Source organism: Cynocephalus volans, chromosome 10 (genome assembly GCF_027409185.1).
Source record: "Cynocephalus volans isolate mCynVol1 chromosome 10, mCynVol1.pri, whole genome shotgun sequence".
In the NCBI taxonomy this organism is placed as follows: Eukaryota; Metazoa; Chordata; class Mammalia; order Dermoptera; family Cynocephalidae; genus Cynocephalus; species Cynocephalus volans.
The window spans coordinates 36373580-36387582 of NC_084469.1; the positions used below are offsets into that span (position 1 = coordinate 36373580).

The 14003-nt window shown below is 40.7% G+C and overlaps 1 protein-coding gene across 1 annotated transcript in view; it reads right to left on the reverse strand.

Annotated features, from left to right (window-relative positions):
• STX8 (syntaxin 8) overlaps positions 1–14003 on the reverse strand; it is a 268672-nt gene that overhangs the window by 25752 nt on the left and 228917 nt on the right. The window lies entirely within an intron of this gene.

Below are 14003 nucleotides of genomic sequence, written 5' to 3' on the forward strand. Positions count from 1 at the left end.
TTTAGTCTCTGTAGGTTATAGTTTGTTTTCATTTTCTGGAATTATTTTATTAACCAAACAAAAAATTATTATAGTCTATTCAGGAAAGTCTGATGGAAACTGTAACCTGAATAATATTCAAGGATTTTCTTTTGAAGCCGAAAGCCAGCAATTACAGTACTGGAAAAGGCCATTTTACTATGGTGCATTTCCTCAGGAGAGGAAATGATTTTTGAGAATACTGAAACCTTTTTCATTCTAAAGCAGGCTAGCAACACCTGTATACAATCTTTCTAGACAACAATAAGACTTTTCTGAGGTTTCATGTCATGACCATTTAATTTAATAGCTTTGAGAGTTTAAACAGGACACTAATACCTCAGTTAACTGGCACAATCGGTGAACTGGGATTCCAGTTAACTTAATTTTTCCATCAACTAATAGCAACCCATTTATGCAATAAAATTTCCTCAGCAGGATACAGGGGATCTGGACAGCTCTTTTCAGGTATGTACAATTGTATGGTTTGTCTCTCAGTTTTACATTTTTCTGGAAAAATCAGCATTTCGCCTTGCATTAATCTTCAAATTAATAAACCAATAATCAACCACATGTAAGAAGGCTCACTGAAACAAACAAACAAAAAGGTTATGTTCAACTCTTGTGGTCTTACCTAAAGAAAATAAACCTAGAGAGAAAATTAAATATTCTCTTCCCAATTCATGCAGCATTCACTTAACGCGCTAGGCACTGACCTGTATCCAAATGATACAGAAATAAACAATGCATGTTTTCCCGGACCTCAGAAGCTCACAGTTTACATATGGATGAAGCAGAAAACCTCAGAAGATATGAGAAATGACAGTTGTTTAAAATTTTTTCTTTAAAAGTATATAAAGCTACTCTTATTTTGGAAAGCCAAGATAAATGAAACATACTTTTTGAAATAATCAGTGAAAAGAAAATAAATTTAAAGTGGCCTCTAGATGTTTTAAGCAGCAGAATAATAAGGATTGACTTTATACCTAGACTTCAACTTAGCAGAATTAGGAAGCTTCAAAAGTTCTTAGAAATGTAACAGGTAAATGGATAAAATTAACCTAAAAAAGTTTCTGATTTGACTTGCTTGGGGCCCAAAGAGCCTAGGTCCTTCTCAGTCTCTCCCCTAGTTTTATGTTTTAATTAACAGATGAAAAGATTTTCAAAGACATGGGTGAGGCTTCGTTCATTTCCTCTGATGGTTTCCAGCAGGCATCCTTGGCCTTAGAATCTTAAGTTTTCTGGAATACTAGGTTCTATTCTCCGAGCTTCCCAGGCCCCACCGCCATGGAGATTCTGATTCAGTGGTTCCGGGATGGGGCCCAGGAATTTGTATTTTTAGCAAGAACATCATGTAATTCTTATCATCAGGGAAATCTGGAAAATATGGATCTGGATAATATGATCTGCCTAAGAATTACAAGTTGGGGGTGGTACTTGGAGAGAAGAGCAAATTCCCAGGCCCCCAGCCCCAGATAATCAGGTTCAGTAAACCTGAAATTGGGCTCAGGAATCTGTACTTTTCATGAACACCTCAGGCAACCTCTGGTTGACAGACACATTGTCCTTGGTGCTGATAAGCCACCAAACTCTATCCTGAATGTGCTGTATATAAAATAACCAGAATCAGGAGAAACCAGTATAGAGGTCTAAAGTAGGGATGAAAAACGAGGGGTATCCGGGATACTTCTATCTACCTGGGGCCCCAGACTGCTTAAATGCAGCAGTCCCTGATCTGACCTAGATGGGCCATTTCTCCAAGGCCTGCCCCCAGAAGCCAGGGTTAAGCCCAAAGCATTATGAACAAGATGCCCGTCTGACTATAAGAGACAGATCTAGGGTGCCTAGCAATGCACTCCTGGCAGTCTAAAACAGTGATCAACTTGGTTAAATAAAAACAAAGTGGCAAAACGTCTTTTGGAATAGTTATGTTCTGGTTATATCATGCCTGAAAATCGCAAATGAAACTACTACATGTACCATCGCCTGGTCATAAATGAACACACTGTTTACTACAAATTCTGCTGAAATAAACCTGTCTTCACATACAGTTGCTAAGGCACTTGTGCTAAGAAAAACAAATACTTTAAAGACAAACAATACCTTCACATTTTCCCTTCAAAAGTGACTAATTTACTCAATACTTCTGAAAAGTTATAATGAACTTCTCCTGGAATCCCCATATTACTGCATTTCGTACTTGCCAATAAGTATACGAACTTCTGTGGAAGTGCCAAGGGAAATATAAGACTTGGTAAGGCTAAAAAAGGCGGGGGGGGGGGGGGGGCAAGATCATAAATGGAATGAAAAACTCCACTTGAATGCGTCCCCATGAAGTTGGTCTACATTTCATCCAAATGGTTGAACTCCAAAAGCACCTCAGCAATTTAGCTGTCTTGATTTCAAACTCCTGCTCACATGGCTCAAATTTGCAACTTAAATATTCAGTATGAAAACAAAGTTATTTAACTGTTAGCACAAGATTCTTCTCCAAAAGAGAGAAGGAAAGGAACATGTTTTGGCCCACACACATGCACTGATCTTTGACTTCTAAATATCAGTGCACAACACACAATTATTTTGGCTTTGGAAGACTATACTGTCTGCTATGTTGGGGTGGGCAGTAACAAAAAAATATTGTCTTGAGCACTGCCAGAGCTGACGATTTTATGCATGTATAGTACAAGCGGTTCTTTTTCATTCTGGGAAGAAAAAGCACTTAAAAAAGGTTTGGTGGGAGGCTTTGCAGCGGTATTTCACCTCAATACATCTTTCAAGTTTGATAGCTTGTAAGCTCACGGCTTTGGTTCTCGTCTTCAACCTTCAGACAACTCTAAGCTGTCCACAGCAGCTGCAGAGGCCAAGGCTTTAAATGAAATAAAGAAATAATTGCTTCAGGGAACAAAGGGAAGGAAAAAAGCCCTGTTAGCTGAACTACGTGGCCCCTGGGGATTGTGTGTGGTATGTATTCCTGATTAATATTGTTCAGTGTGGTAAAAAGGAATCCCTGAATGATCCCAGAGAATCAGAAAAAGTGTGATGTGGTAGAGAGAGCACGGGTCTCAGAGGTATGCCTGGGTTCACACTGCAGTTTTGCCACTGGTCAGCTGCGTGACCTTGCCAAGGGGCCTTAGCCTCTCGGGATCTTCATTCCTTATCTGCGGCAATACAGGGTTAATAACACTACCCACTTCACGGGGCTGTAATGAGATCTGGAGGGATGATGTATGTCCCGTACAGATTTCGTTACACACGGCAAATTGAACATCATGGTTATCTCTGCCCCCTCCCAAGACTTTACCTAAATGGGGGAAATGTTATAAATCCATACACCGTGCCCCCCTCCCCAAAAAAAGGAGAGAAAATAACATCAATCAGATACGGCAATAAAAGGGTGGAAGATAGAAAGTAAACAAATAGGTTATAAGTGACATATTACAGTAGATGATGAAACGTAAACAACTGATTGGGGGTAGAGCTGGGAATCTACAGCAGGAAGTGGATGGGTACACTAGTTGCCCACAAAGGCTCAGGGGTGGGAGGCACTGGGTACTTCCGAAGGTGGGACTAAAAGCAGTGGGACTGGTTAAAGACTATGTGAGGACCAGTTCCACCCCAAAACCCCTCCGCCACCAGGCAAACTACATCTGCCCTATCCTCTCGGGAGAGAGGTTTGCAAGAGACACTAGACCAGAGGGGCCTGAAACCTGGGGACAACAGGCACAGAAGGAGGAAGGGATAAGTAGGGAGATTAAATCCAAATTTTTATATGTGATGGTGAGCACACTGCCCCTTCTCCTGTTAGACTCCCAGACACTTACAGCCCAGCCTCCACTCACCAGGGGAGGCTACTGGGCTCCTCTCAGTAGAAAGAGAGTGACCGAAGAGAAGAGACCTACAGATGCTAATGTTTGGGACCCGCAATAAAATGACTAGGTCCTTCCCTGTCTCATAATCCTTCTGTGAAATCTACAATTCAATGGACCTTACCCGTGCCTATGGAACTTTCATGTGTCTGTTTAGTCTTCAGTCTTAAACACTGATGGGTAGCCAAGCATCACTAGTCTTTTGACAACAGAGAAAAACAAAAAAAATAAATAAATAAAGGAACAGCCCCCCCCCCAAAAAAAGCAGAAAAAGAAATTCAGTGAAAAGATACAACGCACAAAACAAGAAAACTTCAAGGAAATAATAATATTATCAGAGAGATAAGAAAACATTTTATATCTATGAAACTAGAACAGAATAATAGTTAAAAATTAGAAAAGAAAGCCTAGGAGTTAAAAAAAAAAATAAGACAGCAACTCAATAGAAGGATTTTAACATGTAATTGAAAAAAATGTCCCAGAAATGAAAAAGAGAGAAAATAATAAAGAAATTACAGAATTAAACCAGGAAGCCCAATATCCAACTAATGGGTATACCAGAAGGAAAGAAGAGAGAAAACAGAGGAGATCATTATTAAAGCTATAAGAAAAATATTCAGAACTGAAGGACATGAATTTCCAGACTGAAGGGTCCACAAAGTACATAACACTGTAACAGGGCGCAAGGAGTAAGTTATTCTAAGGCCTTCTGTGTGAAATTTAGAATACCAGGGCCAAAGAAAAGCTCTTAAAAGCAAAATAGGAGATATAACGAGGTTCAGGAGTCGGAATGGCACAGGACTTCTCCATATCACACTGGAAACTAGAAGACAACGAACCATGCCTTCAAATTTCTGAGAGCAAATTGTTTCCAACCTCTAATTCTATATGCAGCCAGTCAATCGACTGCAAGGCGGAGAATAAAGATATTTGCAGACATGCAATATAACAAGAAATTTACTTCTCAGGTACTTTCTCAGAAAGCTAGGAGAAGATGTGTTCCATCACAACAAGGGGATCAATCAAAAAAGACAGTGAGTTCCAGAAAAGAAGCTCCAACAGATGAGAGAGTGATGGAAAGTCTCAAGAAACTCCTAAAGAGAAGTCTGAGCACAGTGGAGGTACAGACCTACAGAGCTACCAGTTCCAATTGGAACAGAAGGATGGGGACTCCAGGGGGGCTGACCCCCAAGGAAAATATAAAAAAGATAGATCTGATGTGGTTTGACCACATCCACACAAATTTCTTAGCTCTGTAGTAATTTAGGGCAAGAACTATGATAAGCAAAGAGAAAAAATGACAGTAAGTCTTATGCGATATGAAATCTTGTAATAAGAAAGGAAATCTAATTATAGTAAAATACACAGCTCAGTTAATAATGTTGATACAGTCAAAATGAAAATGCTGAGTAATGATTTAACAATTGTGATTAACTCTAAGCACAGGTGGAGAAGTGTGAGTGTGTGTGCCTATGTGCGTGGGGGAGGCAGAGGGTAGGAAGTTAAGAGATTACATCTAAGATTGCAAGCAAATCAAGTCACATTAGCACAAGCATATTGCTAAGGGTTGAATATCTGTCCCCGCCAAAGCTCACACTGGGAGATTGATTCCCAATGTGGCAGTGTTAAAAGATATGGCCTTGAGAAACAATTACACTGTATAATGTTGAATATACTAATGATCCTGATTTGAGTATCACCTATTGCACACAGGTATTGCTATTCAACTGTGTACCCCACAGATATGCACAATCTACTATGTTACAATAAAAATATATAACTAAAAATGAAATGAAAGGTTTTACAATTAATAAAAAGCATAGCAAGCGAAAAATAAATAAGTATAAAAAAACAAAACAAAGGTGGGGCCTTTAAGAGGTGATTGAATCATTAGGATTATGCTCTCATGAATGGATTAATCCATTCACGGAGTAATAAACTAGTGGTTTAATGGGTTATCATGGGTGTAGACTGGTGGCTTTATAAGAACATGAAAACCCTCTGGCCATTCTTGCCATGTGATACCCTGTGTTGCCATGGGACTCTGTAGAAAGTCTTTACAAAAAAGAAGGCCCTCACCAGATGTGGCTCCTGGACCTAGGACATCCCAGCTGCCAAAACTGTGAAAATAAATTTCATTGCTTTATAAATTACCCAACTTCAGGTATTCTATAAGCAACAGAAAATGGACTAATACACATATTATTTAGAAATAAGAAAGTAAAACCCAGAAGGGGCACTTGAAAGAGTTGAAAGCACTTTCTTTGGAGAGCAGGATGTGGGGGAAGGAGGAGGGAACAAGTAACTCTTGCTTTCTGTTCCTGGTTTTGAAATATACCCTGTGCTACTATTTGTCTTTTTAAACTATGCGTAGACATTCTTTTGACTCATCCCCAGGACAGATTCTGTGGTAAACACTGATCAATGTGGATTGGCCTGCAGATGGAGAGCAAGTGTGGGGCGGGATGGGGTGAGGGTCACCTGCATTTGAACCTTATGGAACGAGCAGGTACTGGGTGCAAGAGAAAGGAGAGACATGTCCATTATGCTCTCCCCTTGGCAGCCGCAAGCACATGTGCCTCTGTGTGCGTGCACACGCACACAGACTTTCAATGATTGAACAGTTCATTCATCATAATATGACTCTCCCAGGTGCAACCAAAACTGCACTTACCTCCTTCCCAAAGGCAGAACAATCTCAAATCACATCTTGCTACTGTATACAGAGGGAAAGTCACAGGGCCTCTGTTCTACAAGTTCCAGATCTCTGGTTGATGGCCATTCCTCTCAGTCCAGTTCATATGTAGTTCTCCATCTTACAGCTAAATAATTTAGTCATCTCCAATACATCCAATATACACCCATAGGTGAAAACCCTGATGATGCTACTAAAAGTTCCCATTCGGAAAAGGGGAAATGGGGAATAGCAAACACTGCTTACCAGTGCAGAGCACACTGTCTTCCTCTTGGGCTGGTATAACTTTGTCCCCTGGGAGGCTCCTGTCTAGTGTCCTCTGCTGAGGAGGACACCTCTTTGGGGGTTTCCTCACTTTACCTAAGTCAGCTTCCAAAAGAAAATGCTGCACAGCCATGGTGAATATGGAAACAAATTCTGGCAAGAAATGAGGATTCCACCAAATCAACAAGTAGTATCAATCCAAACAAATGGTGCTATCAACCAAATGGAGAGAGTTGGTGTGTGTTCTTTAAAAATCACCATAGAATTATATGCTTCAATTAGTGTGTCAAATATTTAGTACCAGGAAAAAGATTGACTTTCTTAAAAAAGTATTTTTCTTTCCTATTAGATATTATCATTATGTCATTTGATATTATCATATTACCCTTTTTGTGTTGGTTTTCCAGGATTCTGTTCTTTGTGCTAAATTTAATGCTCAAACATGGGATTAGTTAAAGGATTTGATATATTCTATTTATGTCTCCTCTACATTTAAACATTTTCTATTTCTTCTTTAATAGCTTTGAGATTTTATATATACATCTTTTACTGTAAGCTTCCCCATGTCCTCTTTGGAATCCATAGGTTATAAATTACAAATGAAATCTATCTTGGAATAGAAGTTAAACTATCTTTGTAAACTTTGCTCTACAAGATTCTTAGAGACTGCAGTGGGGGAAGAAGTGGGCTTTGGATAGTCTGCAAGCCTTGCTAGGCAGTCTTCATTGCTTGCTACTTTATGCAAGTGTGGGTCTGCAAGCTAAACTCCATGAACTTATCCATTTACTTATGCTTTTGTGTATATTTTGCTGTTGTTCCAAGGAAAAGTTCTTTTTGAACATCCAGCCTTGCTTTGATTGAACTAAGGGGAAGTGGGATTGTTTTTCTCATATGTTTACGTGTTCATGAAGGTTGGATATGGTGTTACCAGCTAACCAGACCACAACTAGAATTCAGGAAGTAGCCATTAGAGCTGGGGGCAGAGGCACTGTGAATCCAAGAGGTACAGAACCTCTTGGTGGATGGATACTGTCCCTGCCCACTGGTCAATCCCTGCCCACAGGTCAAAGAAAAATATCAGACAAACAAATGCACACTAAATGTGTGAATCTCAAAAGGGTAGAGCAAAGGGAACTTAAAGGTCAGTGACACAATCACAATCACGGTGCCAGTTGGTGGGGCTTCAGCGTTTACTGGCTTTGGAGACTCACCCTGCAGCTTAGGCATGTCACCACCGTGTGGTGGGAGAGAGAGTAACAGGCATATGCAACCAAGAGGGTTCCCAGTTCAGAGATTTAGCGTGTTTTTCCAAGCCACGGCTTGGAACAAAAATAGAATCTGTTTATTAAACTTGTCTCTTTCATAACACAACACAGACTTCAGAAAGATAACCTTATGGCAGACAAAACAGACAGAAAGCACTCGTGTATTTCTCTAGCTACCTGCTAACCTCCAGCCTGCTTTATTGGGAAGAAGTTTCCTCCTCTCACCTCCAGATAAAAAGCACCCCCCTTCTTAACGTTGGAGTTGAACCCCTCTGGCAGCACAGCTCACAATTCTGGTGCTGGCTTACCAGGGCTTGCAGAGTCATCTCCCTCAATTACCCCAAGCTGGCCTGGAAGCAGCAGACTTTCCTTTTGAGCCAACAAAACTTCCCCTGACTGTTCTTGGGTTCTTTTTCAGAATTATGCTCCCCAGTTCCTGTGCCCCAAATCCTCATATACCACTAGATCTTCAAAGGTCACGCCTTCCACCCTCTCCCCAAACACATGGCCTTACACCTGCCAGCAAGCAGACTCTTTGGACACTATTTTCAAGACAGATTAAAGCAACCTGACAGAATATGGAACAAAACATGAATGTGTGATAGCTTTCTTCATCAGTATTGGCTGGTTAAGCAAACTTAAATTCAATTCACTAACATTAGTGAATTGGGTCAAATCGCTAACTAACCATGAAAGATAGTAGCCATATACTTCCATGTATACTGGCCAGATAGAGAAAAATAATAAATACTGAGCACTTACTATGTGCCAAGCATTGCTCTTAGAGCTATACATGTTATAACACATTTAAATCCTCACAAGTATCCTAATATTAGGCAGATGCCATCAATACCCTTGGTTTTCAGGTAAGGAAACAAAACAAAGGGATGTCAAGGTCACACATCTGATAAGTAATGGAGCTGAATTCCAACCTAGAAAATCAGACCACAGACCCTTTGCTGTAACTGCTGTACTACACAGGTCCCCAGGGAAGCCTACCCTCTGATTAGGTTAGGAAGGCTTTGCAGGAGGTCTGGAATTTTAGAGACTACTTTTTAAAATTAGAACATTATAACTTGGGCTTGGGAAAAGGACAGTTTAGGTTCATGAGGCAGCTTCGGAGAATTTTCAAAGACCAATAAGGTCCTTGGGTATGTAACTACTGCGAGATAGGAGATGTGAGAAGGTCCAATGATCTACCTAGAAAACATTAGTATAAGAATAAAATGTTATAATTAACTTTGAAATGAATATTGTGCTTTGTACTTTGTGAAGAACCTTTATATATTTATCAGTTTTGAGCTTTGCAGTAACCCTAGAATGTCATGTTTGCTTAGCTTTTTAATTGGTCACAATTTGTGGTCACATGTCTTATTTTCTCTCTGTTACACATGAAGCAGGTGATGAAGATTCTGTGCCCTGGCCCACAAGTGGACTAGCATTTGTGTCTTCTGACTTCTACGGTAGCACTGTTCGCCACCACATCTTGCTAACTTGACGCCTGGGTCAGCAAGGAATGACTGGTGAGAGAGCAGCACAACACAAAAAATGAGACAGCAATTCTGGCTCCAGGGGAAAGGGAGAGAGAACGCACGTGTTCTGAGCCCTTGCTGTATGCAAAACCCTAGGCTGGGCCAGGGTTTTGCATACAGTAAAACAGAAAATTTTTTTTTGTTTTACTGTATGACTCAGAAGAGCCAGAGACAGAACAGAATCATTGAGAGAGAAGACGCCTGCACGGAAGGCCACTGCTGCTTCTCCATCATGAACAGCTCTGGATGACGGTGGAACATCTACACCAGGCATTTGATCAGCAAGAGTTTTGGCAGTCTTATGCTCTTTAGAGCAGACATCAAGCAGCATGCTGGAAACACTGAATGGCTACTGAAAGACCTCCTGGGGCAGGGAGAATGCATAGGAAAGGACTCTTAGAAGAGCATGTGCAGAGGGAACACAAGGTACCTCAGAGATGAAGCATAAGGAGGAAACGGGAGGCCAAGGATCCCTGGGTGTTGGTGAATGTTATTGAAGCTCTAATGCTGAATGTGACTTATTTGTAGATAGGGGCTTTAAGGAGGCAGTGAGGTTAAATGAGGTCATAAGGGTGAGGCACTAATAGGACCGGGCTGGTATCCTTACAAGAAGAGGAAGAGACACCAGAGGGCTCTTTCTCTCTCTGCAACACACAGAAGAAAGGCTGTGTGAGGATACAGCAAGAAGGCAGCTGTCTGCACACCAGGAGAGAGGCCTCACCAGAAAACAATCCTGATGGCATCTTGATCTTGGACTTCCAGTCTTCAGAACTGTGGGAGAATAAATTTCTAAAAAGCCACCCACTCCGGTACTTTGTTATGGTAATCCAAGCAGACTCATACAGTGAGCCTTGGCCTTGCCACCCCCCTGGCCCTTGGCCAGTACTTATTCCTCTTTCAAAACTCAGAGTCACCTCTTCTGCGAGGTCTTTCTCATCCATCCCAGCTACTTCCTCCTGATGCCTCCATTCTACATGGAGAGATCTTATCTTACAACTCATAACACTTACTGACTTAATTTTTTAAGAACATACGTCTGTCTTGCCTCTATTAGACTCTGGGCCCCTTGAAAGAAAAGATTATCTTATCAACTTTATAGTCCTAGTCCCTGGCATGCAGCAGGCATTTAATAATTGTTTATGGACTAACTGAAGAAATAAACAGGTTTAGGATATTCATCTCAAATATGTGCATTAGTGTAAGTGTTATGACATGTTTTATTCACTCATTTAGTCAACTGTCAAGAAGTAAATCATTTGGAGGGGGGGAAAAGTAAATTGTTGAAAGAGAAGACTGAAAATAATACGAACATTTCTAGATAATGAAGAAATGACAAAAAGTAGGACTAGCTGTGTGAGAGAACACATGAGAATCATGTGCCATGATTTTAATTGGCTGTAGACACTGGGGGCGACGTGGGCTCCAAAGTGAGACAAACGTGGTGGCTGAATCCTGCTTCTCCTCATACTAGTTAGATGACTTCAGACAAGTTACTAAACTTCTCTGGGCTTTAGTGACCTCATCTTCTTCTTATTTTTTTTTAACATACATTTTACTGAAGTATAACACACATATAGAAAAGAGCACAAGTTGTTAAGGGAAGAGCTCCATGAACTTACTAGTTGCCTTATCTGGTAAATGGGGATAATAATAATATTTGTCATGGGGTGGAAGGGAGGGAGCGGGGGTTAAATGTCATGATGCTTGTGAAGCATTCGGCATGCTGCCAGTGCTGAGTGAACCTCCATAAATCTTAGCTCTCATTCATTTATGTCTCCTCATTTAATTGCGGTTCCCAACTTGATCACAGATGTCCAAACCTTATATAATTTTGCATATAGCCTGGTGGTATATGCCCAGATTTTATTTAAAAAAAAAAAAAAAGTGAATACTACTCCCAGTGCAGTTTAGTGAATACAGAAATTCACCTTGAGAACTGAGTATAAGAATCTCATTACTGCCACCTTTCCTGCCACTCCAGTTTTATGGAGTGATCCTTCATCCATTGAAAATGTGAAGTAAGCTTAGAGTTATAAGCAAGGCTAAAGGAGGCAATAGAACAGATTTGGAAAATTTTCTTTGGTTGGTACAAGAGAGAGAGAAAAATTTTAATTTCAGTGTTTGTCACTTCTCATACAAGATGAATAGAGGCCATGGCTCCAGGGCCAAGCAACAGCAGGTGATCAATAAATGTTTGTTAGCCAGGGACACAATCAGAGGCACTTTCTGAAAGAAGCACAGTTTGGGACCCCATTGCATATTAAGCAGCATTTCTATAAACAAAGCTACCTCCATGTACCCAACAAAGTCAGACCCTGCGGTCAGCTAAATGGAAATAACCTGAAGAGTAAAAAGAAGCCATTTCTGCTCCCAAGTGTCTTCCCTGCACAGGTTCTGGATGCCCAAAATTCCACCACTGGTGGATTCTGGTTTGCATCACGGTCATCCTCTTCCTCTGTTCCTATTTGAGATAGAAATGTCACTGGCTGGAAAAATACTTTTTGTCCCCAATATCCGAGCATGAATGAACTCACAGGAGTCCTTTGCTCTTGAACAGAAGAGGGTGGACAGCTAAGCTACCCAGTGACTGAAGGAAGAGCAGATGTGAGTAAGTGTAGGAGTGGGAGTTGGCAGGGGGTGGAATTTTCCGACTTCTGTACTTTTGCCCAGGGCCAGCCCTGGAACTGACTGGCACAGCAGAGAGTTCCTGGCAATAGAAAGGCTGATGGGGAAACCAGTCTGAGTTTTCCTAAGTGGCCTTTCAACATGTTCCTCCCACTGTTCCACTCTGGCCTTGTCTTTCCCTCTTCCAAGCAACTCTCTTATGTTGTTCCACTTTAGAAACCAAAAAAAAAAAAAAAAAAAAAACCAAAAAAAAAAAACTGATTGGCATCCATCCTTGCAACATTCCACTGCAACTCCTCGGAAGATCCAGGTTCTTCTAAGTAGCAAGGGCAGCTGTGGCTTAAAAGAAAGATGTTTGAGGGGAATTTACAGCCTGTGACCAATTAGCCAGATGCGCTAACCTTACCACCTGGTTTTTCTCTTGCTGGTGTTTTGCAAGCTCTCTCTCACTTTCATTTGCTCTCCAATTGTTGAAGAAGGTCATTTCCCTTTGGCCTGGGGGGTTCACAGTCTCAGGGCCATCTTGGGTTCACATATGCTCCTGGACTTCAGATGGCACTGGTAACCAGGATGAGCCTTCTCCAACATGCACATAGCACAGGCACCGTGACCTTTTGTCTTAGATTCATATCTCACAATGGTTTTCCACACTTTTGTGGAGCTCCAGCTTCAGCTGGTGCAAATGTGGTCACACGATTAATTCTGAACAGATGCTAGACAGAATGTTGAATCTTACCGTATCTGCATATCATTTACAAAGCAAACTGAGAAACTGAATTTCAGCTATAAGCCCTCAATGACTGGGAAGGAAAAGAGGGGACTGCTTGTTTTTGCCTTCCCTCTTTCACTATTTAATGCTGATCATACCACTTCTTGCTTCCAGTTAGTGGAGCAGGGTGACTTCTGTCTCTAGAAGCTATCCCCTCAGGTTCTTTGTTACGCTGAATGTAATACAAACTCCTTTACTTTCAGTCTGAGGTCGCCTCAATCAACTAACTTCTCCAACACTTGGAGATGAAGAGAACTTTTAAGTGGTTATCTAGTCTAGATCTTTGAACCTAGGCATGGCGTGAACATAAATCACACATGATAAACATGTATCTTGCCTATTTTTTCAAACTTCCTGAGTTGAAAACCCCCACTTGCTTCAAAAACCAAAGAAATTAGACATGACACATATTTACAAAGGCATTACCATGCATTACACATTCTCTTCCCTTTTCAGGCATGAGTTTACTTTCCCAAGAAAAGTGCCATTTGCACACACAAAACAAAATCACAAATGCCAGTTTTTCTGACCAGTATTTTTTTTTCCCATGAAAACATTTTTTTTTTTTCTTCTTTAACTGACATCTCCTCTCCATTTCTTTATTCCTCCTTTGGCTAGTATATGTAGTACACACTCTCTTGCTTAAGTCATCTCTTGCATCTTTGAAATTTTTGTACAACTTTAGGTTCTTACTACTATTCTACAAATCTCCTCATATTTAAAACCTATGTCATCCACCACTACCCTCAATAATGTGCAGTTAGATAAAGCTCTTCACCAACCAACCCCCAGATTCTTTTGTGTATTTGTAATATCAGATCAGATCTTTTGTATATTTGTAATATCAGATCAGATCTTTTGTATCTTCTTTCTGCTCTTTTATTCTGGCAAACTTATTCTCCAAAGCATATGCAAGAATGACAAACTTACAATGTGTAATACCATCTTTGGTTGGAAAAACCTAATATA